The 24,386-nt window shown below is 40.1% G+C and overlaps 1 protein-coding gene across 2 annotated transcripts in view; it reads left to right on the top strand.

The window, feature by feature from the left end:
- The first annotated feature begins 6,911 nt into the window (after positions 1-6,911).
- CREM (cAMP responsive element modulator) overlaps positions 6,912-24,386 on the top strand; it is a 119,964-nt gene continuing 102,489 nt past the window's right edge. For both annotated transcript variants that reach the window (XM_087420602.1, XM_087420604.1), the window contains exon 1: positions 6,912-6,933. The gene's annotated coding sequence lies outside the window, so the exon portion shown is untranslated. The remainder of the gene's footprint in view (positions 6,934-24,386) is intronic.

Genomic DNA, 24,386 nt, shown 5'->3' with positions numbered 1-24,386 from the left:
ATCTGTCTGCTCAGATTTCCTATTTCTTCATGATTCAGTCTTGGTGGGTTGTATGTTTCTAGGAATTTATCCATTTCTTCTAGGTTGTCCAATTTGTTGGCAGTCTCTTATGATCCTTTGTAATCCTGTAGTATCACTTGCAGCGTCTCCACTTTCATTTATAATTTTATTTGAGTCCTTTCTCTTTTTTTTTCATAATTCTAGCTAAAGTCTTGTCAATTTTGTTTATCTTTTCAAAAAACCAACTCTTAGTTTCATTGATATTTTCTATTGTGTTTCTGTTCTCTATTTCATCTATTTTTCCTCTGATCTTTGGTATCTCCTTCCTTTTTCTAACTTTGGGCTTAGTTACTTGTTCTTTTTCTACTTCCTTGAGGTATAAAGTGAGGTTGTTTATTTGAGGTCTTTCTTTTTTCTTAATATAGGCATTCATCATTATAAATTTCCCTCTTAGCACTGCTTTTGCTGTATCCCATAAATTTTGGGATGACGTGTTTCCATTTTCATTTTTTTCAAGATTTTTATTTCCCTTTTTTTTTCTTCTTTGACTCACTGGTTGTATAGGAATGTGTTGTTTCATCCATGTATTGGTGAATTTTCCAGCTTTCCTGCTATTATAATTTATAATTTCATACCATTGTGTTTGGAAAAGATACTTGGTATGATTTCAATCTTTTTAAATTTGCTAAAACATATTTTGTGACCTAATATATTTTTTTTTAATTTTTTTTGTTTATTGCAGTAACATTGGTTTATAACATTGTAAAAATTTCAGGTGTACATCATTGTACTTCTATTTCTGCATAGATTACATCATGTTCACCACCAAAATACTAATTACAACCCATCACCACACACGTGTACCCAATTATCCCTTTCACCCTCCTCCCTCCCCCCTTCCCCTCTGGTAACCACCAATCCAATCTCTGTCCCTATGTGTTTGTTTATTGTTGTTATTATCTACTACTTAATGAAGGAAATCATACGGTATTTGACCTTCTCCCTCTGACTTATTTCACTTTGCATCATGCCCTCAATGTCCATCCATGTTGTCACAAATGGCTGGATTTCATCGTTTCTTATGGCTGAGTAGTATTCCATTGTGTATATATACCACAGCTTTTTTATCCATTCGTCCCTTGATGGGCACTTAGGTTGCTTCCAAGTCTTGGCTATCGTGAATGAGGCTGCAATGAACACAGGGGTGCATGTACCTTTGCAAATTGGTGTTTTCAAGTTCTTTGGATAAATACCCAACAGTGGAATAGCTGGATCATATGGTAGTTCTATCGTTGATTTTTTGAGGAATCTCCATACTGTTTTCCATAGTGGCTGCACCAGTTTGCACTCCCACCAGCAGTGTATGAGAGTTCCCTTCTCTCCACAACCTCTCCAACACATGTTGTTTCCTGTCTTGTTAATTATAGCCATTCTGACGGGCGTGAGGTGATATCTCATTGTAGTTTTGATTTGCATTTCCCTGATAGTTAGTGATTTTGAACATCTTTTCATGTGTCTGTTGGCCATCTGTATATCTTCTTTGGAGAAATGTCTGTTCAGGTCTTTTGCCCATTTTTTAATTGGGTTGGTAGTTTTTTTGTTGTTCAGATGCATGAGTTCTTTATATATTTTGGAGATTAAGCCCTTATCAGATGTATGGTTTGCAAATATCTTCTCCCAATTGTTAGGTTGTCTTTTCGTTTTGTTGATGGTTTCCTTTGCTGTGCAGAAGCTTTTTAGTTTGATGTAGTCCCATTTGTTTATTTTTTCTATTGTTTCTCTTGCCCGGTCAGATGTGGTGTTTGAAAAGATGTTGCTAAGACTGATGTCGAAGAGCGTACTGCCTATGTTTTCTTCTAGAACTTTCACAGTTTCAGGTCTTACATTCAAGTCTTTAATCCATTTGGAGTTAATTTTTGTGTATGGTGTGAGGTAAGAGTCTACTTTCATTTTTTTGCATATGGCTATCCAGTTTTCCCAACACCATTTGTTGAAGAGACTTTCTTTTCCCCATTGTATGTTCTTGGCTCCTTTGTCAAAGATTAGCTGTCCATAGATGTGTGGGTTTATTTCTGGGCTTTCGATTCTATTCCATTGATCTGTGTGTCTGTTTTTGTGCCAGTACCATGCTGTTTTGGTTACTATAGCTTTGTAGTATATTTTGAAATCAGGGAGTGTGATACATCCAGCTTTGTTCTTTTTTCTCAGGATTCCTTTAGCTATTCGGGGTCTTTTGTTGTTCCATATAAATTTTAGGATTCTTTGTTCTATTTCTGTGAAAAATGTTGTTGGAACTTTGATAGGGATTGCATTGAATCTATAGATGGCTTTAGGAAGTATGGACATCTTAACTATGTTAATTCTTCCAATCCAAGAGCACGGAATATCTTTCCATTTCTTTGTGTCTTCTTCAATTTCTTTCAGAAATGTTTTATAGTTTTCGGTGTACAGATCTTTCACCTCTTTGGTTAAGTTTATTCCTAGGTATTTTATTCTTTTTGTTGCAATTGTAAATGGGATGGTATTCTTAATTTCTCTTTCTGTTACTTCGTTGTTAGTGTACAGAAATGCAACTGATTTTTGTATGTTGATTTTGTATCCTGCAACTTTACCATATTCGTTTATTACTTCTAAAAGTTTTCTGGTGGATTCTTTAGGGTTTTCTATATATAAAATCATGTCATCTGCAAATAGTGACAGTTTCACTTCTTCCTTTCCAATTTGGATCCCTTTTATTTCTTTCTCTTGCCTGATTGCTCTGGCTAGGACTTCCAATACTATGTTAAATAGGAGTGGTGACAGTGGGCATCCTTGTCTGGTTCCTGTTCTTAGAGGGATAGCTTTCAGTTTTTCACCATTGAGGATGATATTAGCTGTGGGTTTCTCATATATGGTCTTTATTATGTTGAGGTACTTTCCTTCTATACCCATTTTATTCAGAGTTATCATAAATGGATGCTGGATCTTGTCAAATGCTGTCTCTGCATCTATTGAGATGATCATGTGATTTTTGTTCTTCATTTTATTAATGTGGTGTATTACGTTGATTGATTTGCGAATGTTAAACCATCCCTGCATCCCTGGAATAAATCCCACTTGATCATGGTGTATAATCTTTTTAACGTATTGTTGTATGCGATTTGCTAGTATTTTGTTGAGGATTTTCAGATCGATGTTCATCAGTGATATTGGCCTGTAATTTTCTTTTTTGTGTTGTCCTTGTCTGGTTTTGGTATCAGGGTAATGTCAGCTTCGTAGAATGAGTTAGGAGCTTCCCCCTCCTCAATTTTTGGAAGAGTTTGAGAAGGATAGGTATTAAGTCTTCTTTGAATGTTTGGTAGAATTCACCAGGGAAGCCGTCTGGTCCTGGACTTTTATTTTTGGGGAGGTTTTTGATTACTGTTTCGATCTCCTTACTGGTGATTGGTCTATTCAAATTCTCCACTTCTTCTTGATCCAGTTTTGGAAGGTTGTATGATTCTAAGAATTTATCCATTTCTTCCAGATTGTCGAATTGGTTGGCATATAGTTTTTCATAGTATTCTCTTATAATCTTTTGTATTTCTGAGGTGTCTGTTGTAACCTCTCCTCTTTCATTTCTGATTTTACTTATTTGTGCCTTCTCTCTTTTTTCTTGGTGAGTCTAGCTAAAGGTTTGTCTATTTTGTTGATCTTTTCAAAGAACCAGCTCTTGGTTTTATTAATGTTTTCTATTGTTTTTTGGTCTCTATTTCATTTATTTCTGCTCTGATTTTTATTATTTCCCTTCTTCTACTGATTTTGGGCTTTGTTTGTTCTTCTTTTTCCAGTTCCTTTAGGTGCATTGTTAGATTGTTTATTTGAGATTTTTCTTGTTTGTTGAGATAGGCCTGTATTGCTATAAACTTCCCTCTTAGAACCGCTTTTGCTGTATCCCATAAATTCTGGCATGTCGTATTTTCATTTTCATTTGTCTCCAGGTATTTTTTTATTTCTTCTTTGATTTCTTCATTAACCCAGTCGTTGTTCAGTAGCATTTTGTTTAATCTCCATGTATTTGTGGCTTTTCTGATTTTCTTCCTATAGTTGATTTCTAGTTTCATACCTTTGTGGTCAGAAAAGATGCTTGGTAATATTTCAATCTTCTTAAATTTATGGAGACTTGTTTTGTGGCCTAATATGTGATCAATCCTGGAGAACGTTCCATGTGCATTTGAAAAGAACGTGTATTCTTCGGTTTTTGGATGGAATGCTCTGTATATATCTACTAGGTCCATCTGTTCTAGTGTGTCGTTTAAGGCCAATGTTTCCTTATTGATCTTCTGTTTGGATGATCTATCCGTTGGTGTAAGTGGAGTGTTAAAGTCCCCTACTATTATTGTGTTACTGTCTAGTTCTGTTTTTATGTCTGTTAATAATTGCTTTATATATTTAGGTGCACCTACATTGGGTGCGTAGATATTTACAAGTGTTATATCCTCTTGTTGGATTGTTCCCTTGATCATTATGTAATGCCCTTCTTTGTCTCGTTTTACAGTTTTTGTTTTAAAGTCTATTTTGTCTGATATGAGTACTGCTACCCCAGCTTTCTTTTCATTGCCATTTGCGTGGAGTATCTTTTTCCATCCCTTCACTTTCAGTTTGTGAGTGTCTTTAGGTCTGAAGTGTGTCTCTTGTATGCAGCATATATATGGGTCTTGTTTTTATCTAGTCAGCCACCCTATGCCTTTTAATTGGAGCATTTAGTCCATTGACGTTTAAAGTAGCTATTGATAAGTATGTACTTACTGCCATTTTTTAACTTTTTTTATTTTTTTTTCCTCAGTGTTTTAGTAGTCCTTCTCTGTTCCTTACTTCTTCTATACAGAATTGATGGTCACTTTAGTTTGACCTCTGTCTGAAAGCTGTACTCTTTAACTACCCTCCTCCCTCCTTTTATGTTTTTGATATCATATCCAACCTCTTTTTTGTGCATTTGTATCCATTACGTTCTAATCGTGGAAATAATTTTTCCTATTTGTGGTCTTCTCTTTTCCCCTTAAATCAGTCCCTTTAACATTTCTTGTAACACTGGTTTCTTGGTGACAAACTCCTTTAATTTTTGCTTATCTGGGAAAATTTTGATCTCTCCTTCCATTTTGAATGATAACCTTGCCGGGTAGAGTATTCTTGGCTGTAAGTTTTTTCCTTTTAGCACTTTAAATATATCATGCCATTCTCTTCTAGCCTGTAAGGTTTCTGCTGAGAAGTCAGCTGATAGCCTTATGGGGTTTCCTTTGTATGTAACTTGACATTCTCTTGCGGCTTTTAGGATTCTCTCTTTATCTTTAATTCTGGACATTTTGATTATGATGTGTCTTGGTGTGGGCCTCTTTGGGTTTATCTTGTTTGGGACTCTCTGTGCCTCCTGTACCTGGATGCCTGTTTCCTTCCTTAGGTTAGGGAAGTTTTCATCTATTATTTCTTGAAATAGATTCTCTGCCCCCTTGTCTCGCTCTTCTCCTTCCGGGACACCTATAACACGGATGTTAGTGCGCTTGATGTTGTCCCAGAGGTCCCTTAGACTGTCCTCACTCTTTTTAATTCTTTTCTCTTTTACCTGTTCACCTTGGGTAATTTCTTCTAGTCTTTCTTCCAGCTCACAGATCCGTTCTTCTGTATCCTCTACTCTGCTTTTGAGTCCCTCTAATGAGTTTTTCATTTCCAGTATTGTATTCTTCATTTCTGATTGGTTGTTTTTTATCTTCCATTTCTTTGTTGACATTCTCACTGAGTCCATCTATTCTTCTCCCCAGATCAGTGAGCATCCTTAACACTCTTAGTTTGAACTCTCTGTCGGGTAGGTTGCTCATTTCTGTTTCACTAATTTCCTTTTCTGGGGTTTTGTCCTGTTCCCTTACTTGGAATGTATTCTTTTGCCTCTTCATTTTGCCTCTTTCCCTGTGCTTGTGTCTACGTATTAGGTAGGTCAGCTACGTCTCCTGCTCTTGGATAGGTGACCTTATGTAAGTGATGGCTTAGGAGGCTTCCAGTGTGCTTCCCTCAGTTCTCAATGTTCCAGGGTGACCCCTATGTGGGCTACGTGTATCCTTCTGCTGTGGCCTGTTTGCTCTCCCTGTAGGCGCCCAGGAGGCTGAGTTATGCTCCTGGCCAGCTGTTGTAATGCTCAGCTGCTTGTAGTTGTTGTGGGCCCTTCAGTCTCTTTATCAGCTGTGGGGAGCCCCAGCACAGTTGGCTGCAAGTTCTAATACCACATTTGTGTTGCAGTATTTCTTTTAAGTGAGTAGGCCCCCACCCTGGCAGGATGTTAGGCTCAGGGCCTTACAATTGCTGTAAGCCTCTAGCCTATTAGGTCTCTTGTCAGCTCTCTGAGGATTGCAGCTGGGTGGGGCTGGCCTCAGGCACAGGAGCACCCAATTGTTTCAGGTTTTGGAAGGTGGAGCAAACCTCCTATGTGGGTCTTTGAGAAGTACAAGTCTTCTGTGGCTGAGAAGCCCTGCTGCCCACAGGTCCACACACACAGTCAACACAGTCCTGCCCCGTGTGAGCGCCCCGACCTCCCCAAGCGGACCCAGTCTCTCCACGGCGGGAGCCCCACACACTCTGCCACCGCCCCACACTCTCCACCAGCTCCTTGTGCACACCCTGCCCCGCTCAAGTCAGCTCAGTTGCCAGGCTGCAGAGAATCCAGTCACCAATCTATGCAGGCCCACACGTTGCCTGAGGGCTTGTTGTTGGGTGGGGCTAGTCTCTAGGGTGGGCTGCCTGCCCTGGCTGAGCTGGATTAAATCGGTGCTCTAGCGGGTGGAGCAGACCCTGGGCTAGCAGGTCTCGGAGAACTCCAATGGCGTCTGTGTCAGCACGCTCACACCAGGCCACAACAATGGCCGCCGCCAATGTCCCAGTCCCTGGAGAGGTCTCACCCCTCACCGAGATGCACTCAGGGCCTATTAGGTGAGTCTCTTGTCACCGAAGCACTGTGCACCTTTCTTTCTGGTGATTTTAGGATGCTTTCTGGAACGGGTGAGTTTGTGCGCGGGCCCTTTAAGAGCCAGTTTTAGTTTCTTTGTGAACCGGGTTTTCTGGGGGTGCTACCCAATGCTTTAGTAGCAGGCACAGTCAGATATTATGCCACTGGTGTCGATTGTGCTGGGTCCACAAAATGCCCACAGCGGGGGCGCTCCCCGGCTCAGGACCCCGCGCCTCCAGGGAGGCTGCGTACCTGTGAGCTGCTCCCGGCGGCCGTGAAGCTGGCGGCTTGTGAAGGTGGCGTTTTTCCTCTCCAGAAGGGAGTCTCTGCCTCTTCCACCCCAGTTAGGATTGTCCGTTGTTGCAGGAGTTCCTCTTATCCAGTTTTCAGTTCTGTCTCAGGGGTAATTTTTCCACGAGTAGTTGTAAATTGGCTGTGTCCACGGGAGGAGGTGAGTTCAGAGTCTGCCTACGCCGCCATCTTAACTCCACCCCTTTGTGACCTAATAAATGATCCATCCTAGAAAATATTCCATATGTTCCTGACAAGAATGTGTTTTTGCTGCTGTTGAATGGAATGTTCCATACGTGTCTATTAGGTCTGTTTTGTCTAAAGTGTAGTTCAAGTCCAATGCTGTCTTATTAATTTTCTGTCCTGATGGTCTATCTATTGTTGAAAGTGGGGTATTGAAGTCTCTGATTACTGTATTGTTGTCTATTAATCCCTTCAGATCTGTTAGTATTTGTTTAATAGGTTTTTTTTAATTAAATACTGAAATGTCTTTTTGTGTGTGTGTGTGAGGAAGATCAGCCCTGAGCTAACATCCATGCTAATCCTCCTCTTTTTGCTGAGGAAGACCAGCTCTGAGCTAACATCTATTGCCAATCCTCCTCCTTTTTTTCTCCAAAGCCCCAGTAGATAGTTGTATGTCATAGTTGCACATCCTTCTAGTTGCTGTATGGGGGACGCAGCCTCAGCATGGCCAGAGAAGCGGTGTGTCAGTGCGTGCTCAGGATGCGAACCTGGGCCACCAGTAGCAGAGCACACGCACTTAACCGTTAAGCTACGGGGCTGGCCCAGTATTTGTTTAATATACTTAAGTGCTCCGATGTTTTATGCATGCTTATTTATTTATTTATTTATTTATTTATTTATTTATTTATTTATTTATTTATTTTTGTGAGGAAGATCAGCCCTGAGCTAATATCCATGCTAAGCCTCCTCTTTTTGCTGAGGAAGACCGGCTCTGAGCTAACGTCTATTGCCAATCCTCCTCCTTTTTTTTTTCCCCAAAGCCCCAGTAGATAGTTGTATGTCATAGTTGCACATCCTTCTAGATGCTGTATGTGGGACGCGGCCTCAGCATGGCCGTAGAAGTGGTGTGTCTGTGTGCACCCAGGAACCCGGGCTGCCAGTAGCGGAGTGCACGCACTTAACCGCTAAGCTATGGGGCCGGTCCTGATGCATATATATTTATAATTGTTGTATCCTCCAGATGAATTGATCCCTTTATCATTATATAATGACCTTCTTTGTCTCTTGTTACCACTTTTGGTTTAAAGTCTATTTTGTCTGATATAAGTAGCGCTGACATAAGTATAGCTACCCCTCCTTTCTTTTGGATTCCATTTGTGTTGAATATCTTTTTCCATCCTGTCACTTTCAGCCTTTGTGTGTCCTTGAAGCTGAAGTGAGTCTCTTGTAGGTAGCCTTTTGTTGGGTCTTTTTTTTTAATCCATTCAACCACTCTGTGGCTTTTATTTGGAGAATTTAATCCATTTACATTTAAAGTAATTATTAATAAGTAAGAATTATTGCATCTTGTAATTGTTTTCTGGCTGTTTTATAGTTCCTTTCTTCCTCATTTGCTGTCTTCCTTTGTGAACTGATGATTTTCCATAGTGGTATACTTTGATTCCCTTCTCTTTATCTTGTGTTTATCTACTATAGGTTGTTTTGTGGTTACCCTGAGGCTGCCTTTAAACATCTTATAGACATCCAGTCATAACTCACAGATATTGCAGGTTTGGTTCCAGACCACGACAATAAAGTGAATACTGCAATAAAGAGAGTTACATGAGTATTTTGGTTTCCCAGTGCATATAAAAGTTGTGTTTACACTATACTGTAGTCTATTAAGTGTGCAATAGTATTATGTCTAAAAAAACAATGTTTATACCTTAATTTAAAAGTACTTTATTGCTAAAAAATGCTAGCCATCATCTGAGCCTTTAGTGAGTTGTAATCTTTTTGTTGGTGGAAGGTCTTGTAAAAAACGCAGTACCTACAAAGCACAATAAAGCAAGCACAATACAACAAGGTATACCTGTAACAATCTATTAAGCTGATAATGACCTAACTTCAATCACATACAAAATCACTACACTTTTACTATCCCACCCAACATTTTATGTTTTTGATGTCACAGTTTACATCTCTTTATATTGTATATCCATTAACAAATTATTGTTGCTATAGCTATTTTAAATACTTTTGTCTTTTAACCTTTATACTAGAATTAAGTGGTTAATACATGACCATATTACATTATTAGAATATTCTGAACCTGACTACATACCTACCTTTACCAGTGTGTTGTATATTTTCATATGTTTTAATGTTACTATTAGTGTCCTTTAGTTTCAGCTTGAAGAACTCATTTCAGCATTAAGAAATGCTGAAATGTAAGATAGGTCTAGTGGTGATGAACTCTCTCAGCTATTGCTTGTTTGGGAAGTCTTTTATCTCACCTTCATTTCTGAAGGACAACTTTGCTGCATAAAGTATTCTTGGTTGGCAGTTTTTTCTTTCAGCACTTTGAATATATCATCCCAATCTCTCCTGGCCTTCAAGCTTTCTGCTGATAAATCTGCTGATAGCCTTATGGGGATCACTTGAATGAGAGAAATGTCTTTCTCTTGGTGCTTTTAAAAGTCTCTCTTCCGGGAAACCAAAAGATTTTAGATAGTTTTATTATAATATGTCTCTGAGAAGATTATTTTGGATTGAAAATTTGGACTGACCTATTAGCTTCATGAACTTTGATATCCAAATCTCTCCCCAGGTTTGGGAAGTTCTTAGCCATTATTTCTTTATTTAAGCTTCCTACCCCTTTCTCCTTCTCCTCTTCTTCAGTAAACTTCAGTGATGGGTACATTGTTTCTCTTAAAGATATCCCATAAGTCTTGTAGGCTTTCTTCATTCCTTTTCATTCTTTTTTCTTTTTGTTCCTCTGATTGGATAATTTCAGTTGATCTCTCTTCAACCTTACTGATTCTTTCTTCTTATTGGTCAAGTCTGTTGTTGATGTCTGTTATTGAAATTTTCAGTTCAGTCATTGTATACTTCAGCTCCAAATTTAGTTTGATTCCTTTTTATGTTTTCTATCTCTTTGTTGAACTTCTCATTTTATTTTTACTTTATTGATTTCATTAAATTTATTCATCTGTGTTCTCTTATAGCTCTCTGAGCATCTTTAGAACAATTATTTTGAATTCTTTGTCAGGCAATTCCTGTATGTCCATTTCTTTGGGGTCGGTTACTGGAAGTTTACTGTGTGTCCCTTTGGTGGAGTCGTATTTCTCTGATTCTTTGTGATCCCTATGGCCTTGCGTAGGTGTGTGTGCATTTGAAGAAGGTGTCACCTCTTCCAGACTTTTCAAACTGGTTTTGGAAAGAAAAGACCTTCACCTGCATGTGGGAGCATGCTGGATCATGCTGTGACCCTGGGTCTAGTGGCACAAGGTGCCAAATGCAGAGCCACGTAGTGGCTTTTGGTCTGGGAGGGGCCTCTTAAGCTCTGGCCACTGGGGTCCATAGCATCAACAATTGTGCAGTCCTTGGCTAGTGCTGTGGAGGGTCCACAGCAGGTGCAAGAGTTGTTGGGGTTCTCAGCAGCATCTCCAGGTGTAGTGGCTAGGGCAGACAGTGTTGGTGGCTGGAGCCAGTAGTGTGCACACACTCTGCCACAGGAACCAGCTGTAGGTGTCTGTGTGGCAGCAGGATCCAGTTGCAGACACAAATGTAGTGGTTGGGACAGAGACAAGCAAAAAGGGTCAGGGCCAACCACGGGCACACTGGCAGCTGCAGGGGCCCTGGCTGTTAGTGTGCACTACTGTGGCTGCTAAGTCTTGCCATGGGTGCACAGCAATGGAGGCAAGTGTTGGGAGTCAGGCTGGAGCCATGTAGGTACACAGCTGGTGGGGGCTAGCTGCAGATGAGCCTCATGGAACAGGCCAGGGGCAGGAGATAGGCGAGATCTGCACCCACAAGCAGTGGCAGGGGCCCTGGCTATGGACATGCACTCCTGTGGCTCCATGATCTCTCCATAGGTGCATGGCACTGGAGGCCAGTGATGTGGGTTGAAGCAGGGGCATACAGGTGCACAGAAGGGGAGGCAGACTACAGGTGAACCCAGTTGTGCCAGCCAGTGATAGGAGATAGGGCTGAATCTGAGCCATAGCAGCTGTTGGGACTTTGGCTGTCAGCATGCACTACCATAGCTGCAGGATCTTGCCTTCGGCATGCACACATCCGTGGAGGCCAGTGTCGGGCATCATACCACTGGGGTGCAGGTGCACAACTGAAGGGACTATCCCCAAGGGTGCACACGTTGTTGGGGGAGAGCTGCAAGGGGTCTAGGCTGGCATCTTGTACTTGCACAGCTGTAGAGGCCTCAGCTGGCTGTGGGTGAGGATCCTGGCTTCCAGCAGGGGCGGAGGGGTGGAGTAAGGGAGCTAGGAGAGACTCAGACATCTGGTGTCTGTAAGTGTGAATACTTGTGGGGTAAAAACTGGTGAAATCTGCAGGGGGTCAGTGGCAGCTGTGCTGGTAGTTGGTTCTTCAGTGGTGAAATCTGCTGGGGTAGTCTGAAGTGCTGTTTATTGGAAACCACAGTCGCTTCCACTGAGTGGCCAACACTGGTAGTTCCTGCTTTTCTTCCTTGTTCCTAGCCATCTTGATACATCTCAATTTTGCGAGTCTTTGGATGGCGTGAACCAAAGTAGGTCCTCCGTGCAGTGCCCTGAAAGGCTGGGGAAGCTGATCACTGACTCTGCTCACCTTTCCTGATGAAGGGAACTTGTTCTAGCTTGGGAGTTCCCACTTGGTGATTAGTAACCCCCCCAGGGGGATGGGATGATGCAGGAAAAATGAAGCTGTGTTCCTTCCCTTTTTGTGCAGTGATTCTCCAGTTTTTTGTTCCACTGTGTTGCTAGAGTTTCTTAAGCGGACTCTAGATCTCTCCCAGAGCTGTTTTTCGTCATGGATAGCTGTCTAATTGTTGATCTTTGCAGGGAGATGAAGACAGGGGTCTCTTAAGCTACCATTTTGGTCTGGTACATTGTTCTTAATGCTTCTCTTTCAGAGTATTTCTATGCACTCATAGCTTTTTACAGATTAAAATTATTCCAATAAAGTATAATTACAACTCTCTTGTTAATGCTCAAATTATTACAGCTTTGCCAGAGAGATCTCCTTATCTTGTTCCTATGCCTGTTCAGTGGTACACCAGAATTTTCGCTCTGGCAACAACAAGATATTCTATCCCCATTTATAATTTTATTTATTTATTTATTTTTCCCCCAAAGCCCCAGTAGATAGTTGTATGTCATAGTTGCACATCCTTCTAGCTGCTGTATGTGGGACGCGGCCCCAGCATGGCCGGAGAAGCGGTGTGTCGGTGCACGCCCAGGACCCGAACCCGGGCTGCCAGCAGCAGAGCGTGCACACTTAACCACTAAGCCACGGGGACGGCCCTCTATCCCCATTTAAAAATTTCCCTGCATGGAGATAAGAAATCAGACACTTTACAAAGAATACTGATTCCTTACAGTGATGAACAAGTGGTGAATAGTATTAGAGACCAAAATTTGAGTATTAGGGGCATATGTTAGATTGCTCCAGTCAAACATTGGTAGAACCCAGGGTGGCACCATTGCAAGGGCAATTCAGTGACAAAACTAGAAACATAGTGTTTCCTATATGAGAAGTACTATGCAGTTGTTAAAAATAGGAAGTTAAAAGACTCTTTTGAAGCACAATATTCTATGAAACTGAATAGACCTTTCTTCCCCTGCATTTCTAACTCCAGGCTATTTCCCTCTCCCAAGTCAAATGGTTCCTGGGATCAAACGCAGCTGGGTGATGTGTTGGTCTTTATTGGGAGTGATGAATCATGTGAGGAGCTCAGCAATTCCTGGAGAATACCAACATTAGTGTGCCACAAAAGAGCTGAAAGACTCCTGTCCCTGAGGCTGGAGAAAACAGAAACTTCCTTCAAGCATCTCAGTGAGACACAGCTAACCTGCCTGACCACCAGCCACAGGGCTAGACATTTCTCCCTCTCTCACCTCCAGGAGCTTTCTGCCTATTAATGTACCTCAATAAACAAGACTGAAGCTCAGTGATAAAACAAAGAAAAAGAATAGTCACTCTCAAGCTCTCAGAGGAGGGCCAGAGGGAACAAGGAGTTTTCATACTGATGAAACTAAACTGCTGAAAAAGACAGGTAAAAATCTGAATATAAAAAAATGAACAAACAATAAAAGTACCTAGAGGGATTCAAGTACAATACTTAAAAATAATTTTCCAATTAAAAGCTCAGCAGACCTTTTCAACAAGTGGTGCCAGAGCAACTGGACATCTACAGGCAACACCCACAACAAAAGAACCTCAAGATTAGTCTCATACCTTATACAAAAATTAACTCGAAAATGGACCACAGACATAAAACTATGAAACTTTTAGAAAAAGAAACGGAGAAAATCTTCAAGATCTAGGGCTAGGCAAAGAGTTCTTAGACTTGACAACAAAACATGATCCATGAAATGAAAACAATTGACAAATGGGCTTCATCAAAATTAAAAATTTACTCTGCATAAGATCCTGTGAAGAGGATGAAAAGACAAGCTACAGGGTGGGATAAAATATTTTTGCACACCACATATCTGACAAGAGTTTGCTGTGGTCTTAACATTTGTATCCTGCCCAAATTCGTATGTTGAAATCCTAACTCCCCAAAGTGATAGTATTGGTGGGTGGGAACTAGGGGAGGTGCCTAAGTCATGAAGGTGGAACCTCCATGATCGGGTTTAGTGCCTCATAAAAGAAGGCCTCAAAGATGGGGCTGGCCTGGCGGCATAGCCATTAAATGCGCATGCTCCACTTTGGTGCCCCGAGTTCACAGGCCCGGATCCCAGGCACAGACCGATGCACTGCTTGTCAAGCCATGCCGTGGTGGCGTCCCATATAAAGTAGAGGAGGATGGGCATGGATGTTAGCCCAGCACCAATCTTTCTCAGCAAAAAGAAGAGGATTGACAACGGATGTTAGCTCAGGGCTAATCTTCCTCACACACACACACACACACACACACACGAGTCTCCATAGAGATCCCTAGCCCCTTTCACCAAAAGAGGATACAATGAGAAGTCTGAAACCTGGAAGAGGGTCCTCACCCAAACATGCTGGCATCCTGATCTCTGACTTCCAGCCTCCAGGACTGTGAGAAATAAATTTCTGTTGTTTATAAGACATCTAGTGTATGGTATTTTATTATTACAGCTTGAATAGACTAAGACAGGGCTCATATCTAGAATATACAAAGAATTCTCAAAACTCAATAGTAGAAAACCAAAAAATCCAATTAGAAAGTGGACAAAAATATAAAAGGATATTTCACTGAAGAGAATAGACAGCTAAAAAATAAACACATTAAAAGATGTTCAACCTCATTAGCTATTAGGAAAATGCAAATTAAAAACCACAATGAGATACCTCATTCAGAATGATTAAAATAAAAAATAGTCATAACACCAACTGTTAGTGAGAATGTAGAAAAACCTGATTACTCATACATTGCTGGTTGGAATAAAAAGTGGTACAGTCATTCTAGAAAACAGTTTGGCAGTTTCTTCAAAACTAAACATACAACTACTCTACAACCTAACAATTTCACCCCTAGGCATTGCTCCCAGAGAAATGACGACTTATGTTCACACAAGAAATTGTGCACAAATGTTCACAGCAGCTTTATTTGTAACAGCCAAAAACTGGAAACAACCCAGATGTCCTTCAATGGGTGACTAGATTGTATTACTTTAAAAATAGAAGGAGAAGTAAAAATAGGAGAGGAAAGCTCTCAAGGGGTAGAGTAAAGAAAAGGATATAGGGAAATGAATGCATTCTATGGACCTCATCTTACTGGGGTGAAAGGGGACTCCTTATTGGGGGAAATAGTGCATCTTACTGGATAAAATAGTGGATATATAAAGGATTAACAGGATAAAGACAGAATTATACAATGATGATACAATAAAGACACAAATTTATATATATAAATATTTATATCTCATATATATAAATATATATATTTACATATAATATAAATATTTATATATATATCTCAGTAGTCATAAACCTATATGCAACAACATATTTGTAAAATACATAAAGCACAAATAATCAGAAATGCAAGGAGAGATGAATATAAATACAACACATACATAGCTTTTAGATTTGGATGGTTCTACTGAGTAAAAATAAGTAGGTACAAATTTAAGCAAATTTAAGAAGGCCTATATGGTAAATTAACACTCTTGCTGTATCTAAATAAATAATCAGGCCAAACCTAATAAAATTGGCCTTCACTTGTGATCAACAATAATTTTTCTTTTAAGATTGTTTTGATCACAAGATGAGAGACTATAGGGAAAATTTTGTTTCAAAGGAAAGGCAGGCATTGCTTAGAGCACATCTTTCTTGTTTGTTTGATTCTTTGGGGACCCTGGTTTTCATTGTCTTTGAGCTATTTTATACTCTCCAATTTGTAAATAACCTATAGCAATGCAAATACGTCTTGCACCATAGACATACAACTGATTTCCCTCTTGCCTCTCTCCTCCACAGAAAAAGCCAGTTTCACACACACATGTGCACATTAACTTTAGAATTCCTGATCTATATACGTTTCTGCTCTTTGCATTCTCCTTCGAACCAGTTGTAACATCTTCCTTGTTTCTTCATTATTAAATGAGTTAAATAGACTTCGAGAGAGTGATGTTAACAAGATGGCAGAATAGGAGGTTCCAGCCCCCACAGAAATATCAATTTTAAGAACCACCCATGGATAAGAGTAACTTTGTGGGAGACTGACAGTCCAGTTGAGAGGTTCCAGCACCACGGCAGAGCAAAAAATCCAAGAATAGATGCATTGAAGAGGATAAGAAGCATAGTATCACTTTACCCACATCACTCCTTCTATAAGGTGGAACAGCTCGGTGCCAAGAAATACCCCACCATCCCACGATTTCTCCCATGGAGGAAAGTAAGAGAGAAGCAAGCACCCAGCTTCCCCAGCCTCGCAGGACACTGCCCAGGAGGCCCACATCTGTCTTGTTCCACCCAGAAAGCTGAGTGGATCAGTATGGCTGAGTCATCTGGGGGCAGTTAGAAGCAGGGAAAAGAGGTAGGGTTCACAGCAGTCAGTGTGCAGATCTCAACAACTGGCCAATCCTACTGGCTGGTTCATGGACACTACCAAAAGCCCCATGGGACACTTCACATATGGATACACCCTCCAACTAGCTAACATGCATCCAGAGCACTCCATGATCACCCCCCTATGGCAAGCAGAACATGATCCCCTGTGGACAATACACACCCCTTCACAGACAGGGAGCACAAGCCTCCACAGATGGCCTGCATGCACAAGCATCCACAGACAGCACATGGATATCAGAAGACAGCTTAACTCTGTGCATTGAGAGAAGACTCAAAATCTTATACACCTCACAGTACTACCCTGGGAGGAGGCTCTCAGCACCCAACTTGTATTTGCAGGATTGAGAGAAGGCACACAATCCTAAAACGTCCCACTCATGAGAAAACAGTCGAGTAGATGCAACCATAGAAAAGGTCTGAGAGACCTCCAGAATCTGTAGCTGGGCTTACTGGTGAAAGTCTTCTTCTCCTGAAGCCAGTCAGTAAAAACTGAAGAAGGTGACTGCTTCTTCAAATGCAAAGACAGCAAGGCTTTAAAGAATATGAAAAATCAACAAAACATGACACCATCAAAGGGAAAAAAAATAAAGCACCAATGTAGGATCCCAAAGAAATGGAGGTCTATGAATTTCCTGACAAATAATTCAAAATATTCATCTTGAAGAAACTCAGGGAGCTATAAGAGAACACACTTTAGTTTAGACAAATAAATGAAATCAGGAAAAAAATACATGAACAAAATGAATAGTTCAACACAGAGAAATGAGAAAAAGGCCCAAACAGAAACTCTGGAGCTGAAGTATACAGTGACCGCACAGAAAAATTCAATGGACAACTTCAACAGCCACAACTGATCAAGCAGAAGAAAGAATCAGTGAATTCGAAGGCAGATCATTTGAAATTATCCAGTCTGGAAAACAAAACGTATAAAGAATGAAAAAGAGTGAAGAAAGCCTATGGGACTCATGGGATATCATAAAAAGAATCAATATAGGCATTATGAGAGTCTCAGAAGGAAGAGAGAAAAGAAAAGGGGCAGAAAGCTTATTTAAAGAACTAATGACAAAAACTTCCCTAATCCAGGGAGGGAAGTGTACACCCAGATCCATGAAGCTCAAAGAACTTCAAATAGATTGACCATAAAGAAGTCTTCACTGACACATATGATAATCAAATTGTCAAAAGTCAATGACAAAGAGAGAATTTTGTAAGTAGCAAGAGAAAAGTGACTTGTTATGTACAAGGGAACACTCATAAGGCTATGACCAGATTTCTCAGCAGACACCTTGCAGAACAGGAGAGAGTGAGAAGATACATTCAAAGTGCTCCAAGAAAAAACCTGCCTATCATAAATACTTTACCTGGGAAAGCTGTCCTTCAGAAATGAAGGATAAATAAAGACTTTCCCAGACGAAAAAAAAGTTGAGGGAGTTTATCACCACTAGACCTACCTTACAAAACATGCTAAAAAGAGTTCTTCAATTTGAAATGAACGACGCGAATGAACAACATGAAAACATATGAAAGTATAACTCACTGATAAAGGTAAGTATACAGTCAAAACCAGAATACTCTAATACAGTAAGAGTGGTGCATAAATCACTTTGAACTCTAGCATAAAAGTCAAAATATAAAAGTATTAAAAATAACTATAGCTACAGTAATTTCTTAATGGATACACAACATAAAAAATGTAAACTGTGGCATCAATAACATAAAATACATCAGGGGAGTAGTCAAAGTGTAACATTTTTGTATGTGATTGAAGTTAAGTTAATATCAGCTCAAAATAGACTGTTGTAACTATAAGATGTTTTATGTAAGCCTTACGGTAATCACATAGAATAAACCTGTAGTAGATACACAAAACATAAAGAGAAAGAAATCAAAGCATACCACTACAAAAAATCATCAAATCACAAAGAAAATCATCAAAAGAAGAAACGAGCAAAGGAACTACAAAATAGTCAGAAAACAAAACAGCAATAGTAAGTCCTTACCTATTCATAATTACTATAAATGTAAATTAATTAAATTCTCAAATCAAAAGGCAGAGAGTGGCTCAATGGATTAAAAAGAAAAAAAGAGATTCCAACAAAATGCTGCCTACAAGAGACTTGCTTAAGGGCCGGCCCAGTGGCATAGCAGTTCATATGTTCCACTACAGTGGCCCGGGGTTCACCAGTTCAGATCCTGGGCACAGACCTACTCACCACTCATCAAGCCATGCTAAGGTGGTGTCCCACACAGAAGAACTAGAAGGACCTACAACTAGGATATACAACTACGTTGCTGGGGCTTTGGGGATAAAAAAAGTTTAATTAAAAAAAGAGACTTGCTTTAGTTTTAAGACAAACATAGGCTGAAAGCAAGGAATGGAAAAAGATATTCCATGCAAATGGCAACCAAAAGGCAGTAGGAGTACACACACTTGTATCAGACAAAATAGACTTCAAGTCAACAAGTGTCACAACAGACAAATAAAGTCATTACATAATAATAAAGGGGAGGAGAAGTCAAGATGGTGGCATAGGTGGACTCTGAACTCACCTCCTCCCGCAGAGACAGCCAATTTACAACTACTCTTGGAAAAATTACCCCTGAGAGAACTGAAAACTGGATAGGAGAAACCCCTGTGACAAACGACAATCCTAATTAGGTGGAAGAGGCAGAAATTCCCTTTTGGAGAGAAAAAATGCCACCTTCACAAGCCACAGTGCTGCATGGCTTCCTGGGATGAACCCAAAGGTATGCAGCCCTCCCTGGAGCGGTGGGGGACTTGAGCCAGGGAGCATGCCCACTATAGGTAATTTTTGGAGCCAGCACAACCTAGCCGAATGGCATAATATCTGACTTTGCTCACTACTAACAACATTGTGGAATACCTGCAGAAAAGCTGGTTCACAAAGAAATTAAAGACGGCTCTTAAAGGGCCCACACACAAATTCACCCATCTTGGAAAGCAACATAAAATCACCAGAAAGAAAGGTGCACAGTCCTTTGGTGAAAAGAGACTCACCTGATAGGTTCTGAGTGCATCTCAGTGAGAGGTGACACCTTTCCAGGGACTGGGACATTGGAGGTGGCCATTGTTGTGGCTTGGTGTGGGCATGCTGACACAGATGCTGGCAGACGCCATTGGACTTCTCCCTGGGGCCTGCTAGCCCAGGGTCTGCCCCATCCACTAGAGCACCAATTTAATCCAGCTCAGCCAGGGCATGCAGCTCACCTTAGGGACTGGCCCCACCCAACAACAAGCCCTTGGGCAACTTGTGGGCCTGCAAAGATTGGTGACCGGATTCTCCTCAGCCTGGGGACTGGGTCCACCTCTGTGGGGCAGGGCATGCACAAGGAGCGGGTGGAGAGTGTGGGGCATTGGTGGAGTGTGTGGGGCTCCTGCCTTGGAGAGACTGGGTCCACTTCAGGGGGTTGGGGCATGCACACGCGGCAGGACTGTGTTGACTGTGTGTGTGGACCTGTGGGTGGTGGGGCTGGTCAGCTGCAGAAGACCTGTGCTTCTCAAAGACCCACATAGGGGAGTGCCCCTACCTTCCAAAGCCTGAAACAATTGGTGGCTCATGCCTGAGGCCATCCCCACCCAGCTGCAATCCTCAGAGAGCTGACAAGAGCCTTATAGGCTGAAGGATTATAGCAATTGTGAGCCACTGAGCCTAACAACCCGCCACGCTGGGGGTCTACTCACTTAACAGAAAAACTGCAACAGGAATGTGCTATTAGGCCTTGCAGCCAATGGTTCTGGGGCTCCTCACACCCAATAAAGAGACTGAAGGGCCCACAACAACTACATGCAGCTGAGCATTACAACCAGCTGGACAGGGGACAGCTCAGACTCCCTGGGCACCTATGGGAAAAGCAACCCCACCACAACAGAAGGACATGTTGTGTTGTGGACAACAATCCAACATGTAGCCCACACAGGGGTCACTCCTGGAACATTTGGAACTGGTGACAAGAGGGAAGCACACTGCCAGGCCTCATAAGGTATTGCTTATATAAGTTCAACTCCCCAAGATCAGGAGACATAGCTCACCTACATAATACTTAGACATAAGCACAGGGAAAGAGGCAAAGTGAGGAGGAAAAAGAATATGTTCCAAGTAAGGGAACAGGACAAAACCCCAGAAAAGGAACTAAATGATACAGAAATGAGCAACCTACCCGACAGAGAGTTCAAACAAAGAGTGTTAAGGATGCTCACTGATCTGGGGAGAAGAATGGATGAACTCAGTGAGAACGTCAACAAAGAAATGGAAGATATAAAAAATAAACAATCAGAAATGAAGAATACAATACTGGAAATGAAAAATTCACTAGAGGGACTCAAAAGCAGAGTAGATGATACAGAAGAACAGATCAGCGAGCTGGATGAAAGACTAGAATAATCACCCAAGCTGAAAAGATAAAGGAAAAAATAATTAAAAAGAGTGAGGACAGTCTAAGGGACCTCTGGGACAACATCAAGCACACTAACATCTGTGTTATATGTGTTCCAGAAGGAGAAGAGGGAGACAAATGGGCAGAGAATCTATTTGAAGAAATGATAGCTGAAAACTTCCCTAACCTAAGGAAGGAAACAGACATCCAGGTACAGGAAGCACAGAGAGCACCAAACAAGATAAGCCCAAAGAGGCCTACACCAAGACACATCAAAATTAAAATTTCCAGAATTAAAGATAAAGAGAGAATCCTAAAAGCTGCAAGAGAAAGACAAGTAACATACAAAGGAAACCCTATGAGGCTATCAGCTGACTTCTCAGCAGAAACTTTATAGGCTAGAAGAGAGTGGCATGATATATTTAAAGTGCTAAAAGGAAAAAACCTACAGCCACGAATACTCTATCCAGCAAGGTTATCATTCAAAATGGAAGGAGAGATAAAAAGTTTCTCAGACAAGCAAAAATTAAAGGAGTTTGTCACCAAGAAACCAGTTCTACAAGAAATGCTAAAGGGACTTATCTAAGGGGGAAAGAGAAGACCACAAATAGGAAAAATTATCTATTTCCATGATAAGAGAGTAACAGATACAAATGCACAAAAAAGAGGTTAGATATGATATCCAAAACATAAAATGTGGGAGGAGGGGAGTTAAAGAGAAGAGCTTTCAGATAGAGGTCAAAATAAAGAGACCATCAACTTAATATAGACTGCTACCTATGTAGGTTACTGTATATGAACCCCATGGTAATCACAAACCAGAAACCTATAATAAATACACAAAAAACTAAGAGAGAGGGATCCAAACATAATACTAAAGAAAGCCATCAAACCACAAGGGAAGAGAGCAAGCGAAGAAAGGAACAGAGAAGAACTATCAAAACACCGAGAAAAAAAGAAGTTAAAAAATGGCAGTAAGTACATACTTATCAATAGCTACTTTAAATGTCAATGGACTAAATGCTCCAATTAAAATGCATAGGGTAGCTGATTGGATGAAAAAACAAGACCCATATATATGCTGCATACTAGAGACACACTTCAGACCTAAAGACACTCACAAACTGAAAGTGAAGGGGTGGGAAAAGATACTCCATGCAAATGGCAGTGAAAAGAAAGCTGGGGTAGCAATACTCATATCAGACAAAATAGACTTTAAAACAAAAATTGTAACAAGAGACAAAGAAGGGCACTACATAATGATCAAGGGAACAATCCAACAAGAGGATATAACACTTGTAAATATCTATGCACCCAATGTAGGAGTACCTAAATATATAAAGCAATTATTAACAGACATAAAAGGAGAAATAGACAGTAACACAATAATAGTAGGGGACTTTAGCACTCCACTTACACCAATGGATAGATCATCTAAACAGAAGATCAATAAGAAAACACTGGCCTTAAATCACACACTAGGACAGATTGACCTAGTAGATATATACAGAACATTCCATCCAAAAACTGAAGAATACACATTCTTTTCAAAAGCACATGGAACATTCTCCAGGATTGATCACATATTAAGCCACAAAACAAGTCTCCGTAAATTTAAGAAGACTGAAACAATACCAAGGATCTTTTCTGACCACAATGGTATAAAACTAGAAATAACTATAGGAAGAAAAACAGAAAAACCACAAATATGTGGAGATTAAACAAAATGCCACTGAAAAACGATTGGGTCAATGAAGAAATCAAAGAAGAAATCCAAAAATACCTGGAGACAAATGAAAATGAAAATACGACATGCCAGAATTTATGGGATATGGCAAAAGCAGTTCTAAGAGGGAAGTTTATAGCCATACAGGCCTATCTCAACCAACAGGAAAAATCTCAAATAAACAATCTAACAGCACACCTAAAGGAACTGGAAAAAGAAGAACAAACAAAGCCCAAAATCAGTAGAAGAAGGAAAATGATAAAAATCAGAGCAGAAATAAATGAAATAGAGATTTAAAAAAACAACAGAAAAAATTAACAAAACCAAGAGCTGGTTCTTTGAAAAGATAAACAAAATTGACAAGCCTTTAGCTAGACTCATCAAGACAAAAAGAGAAGGTTCAAATGAGTAAAATCAGAAATGAAAAAGGAGAAATGAAAACAGACATCTCAGAAATACGAAAGATTATAAGAGAATATTTTGAAAAGCTATATGCCAACAAATTGGATAATCTAGAAGAAATGGACAAATTCTTAGAATCATACAACCTTCTGAAACTGAATCAAAAAGAAATAAAGAGTTTGAATAGACCAATCACCAGTAAGGAGATTGAAACAGTAATCAAAAACCTCCCCCAAAATAAAAGTCCAGGACCAGACGGCTTCCCTAGCGAATTCTACTAAACATTCAAAGAAGACTTAATACCTATCCTTCTCAAACTCTTCCAAAAAATTGGAGAGGAGGGGAAGCTCCCTAACTCATTCTACGAAGCCAACATTACCCTGATACCAAAATCAGACAAGGACAACACAAAAAAAGAAAATTACAGGCCAATATCACTGAGGAACATCGATGCAAAAATCCTCAACAAAATACTATCAAATCACATACAACAATACATTAAAAAGATTATATACCATGATCAGGTGGGATTTATTCCAGGGATGCAGGGATGGTTCAACATCCATAAGTCAATCAACATGATACACCACATTAATAAAACGAAGAATAAAAATCATATGATCATCTCAATAGATGGAGAGAAAGCATTTGACAAGATTCAGCATCCATTTATGATAAAAACTCTCAATAAAACGGGTATAGAAGGAAAGTACCTCAACATAATAAAGACCATATATGACAAACCCACAGCTAATATCATCCTTAATGGTGAAAAACTGAAAGCTATTCCTCTAAGAACAGGAACAGATAAGGATGCCCACTCTCACCACTCCTATTTAACATAGTACTGGAAGTCCTAGCCAGAGCAATCAGGCAAGAAAAAGAAATAAAAGTGATCCAAATTGGAAAGGAAGAAGTGAAACTGTCACTATTTGCAGATGACATGATTTTATATATAGAAAACCCTAAAGAATCCACCAAAAAGATTTTAGAATTAATAAATGAATATGGTAAAGTTGAAGGATACAAAATCAACATGCAAAAATCAGTTGCATTTCTATACACTAACAACGAAGCAGCAGAAAGAGAAATTAAGAATACAATCCCATTTACAATTGCAACAAAAGAATAAAATACCTAGGAATAAAGTTAACCAAAGAGGTGAAATATCTGTACACTGAAAACTATAAAACATTGCTGAAAGAAATTGAAGACACAAAGAAATGGAAAGATATTCCATGCTCTTGGATTGGAAGTATTAACATAGTTAAGATGTCCATGCTTCTGAGAGCAATCTATAGATTCAATGCAATCCCTATGAAAGTTCCAACAAGATTTTTCACAGAAATAGAACAAAGAATCCTAAAATTTATATGAAACAACAAAAGACTCCGAATAGCCAAAGGAATCTTG

Source organism: Ceratotherium simum, chromosome 32 (assembly GCF_057802395.1).
Source record: "Ceratotherium simum simum isolate JZ-2026a chromosome 32, ASM5780239v1, whole genome shotgun sequence".
In the NCBI taxonomy this organism is placed as follows: Eukaryota; Metazoa; Chordata; class Mammalia; order Perissodactyla; family Rhinocerotidae; genus Ceratotherium; species Ceratotherium simum.
Note: the sequence above shows the minus strand (reverse complement) of the source record. Positions and strands in the feature narration are given on the sequence as shown.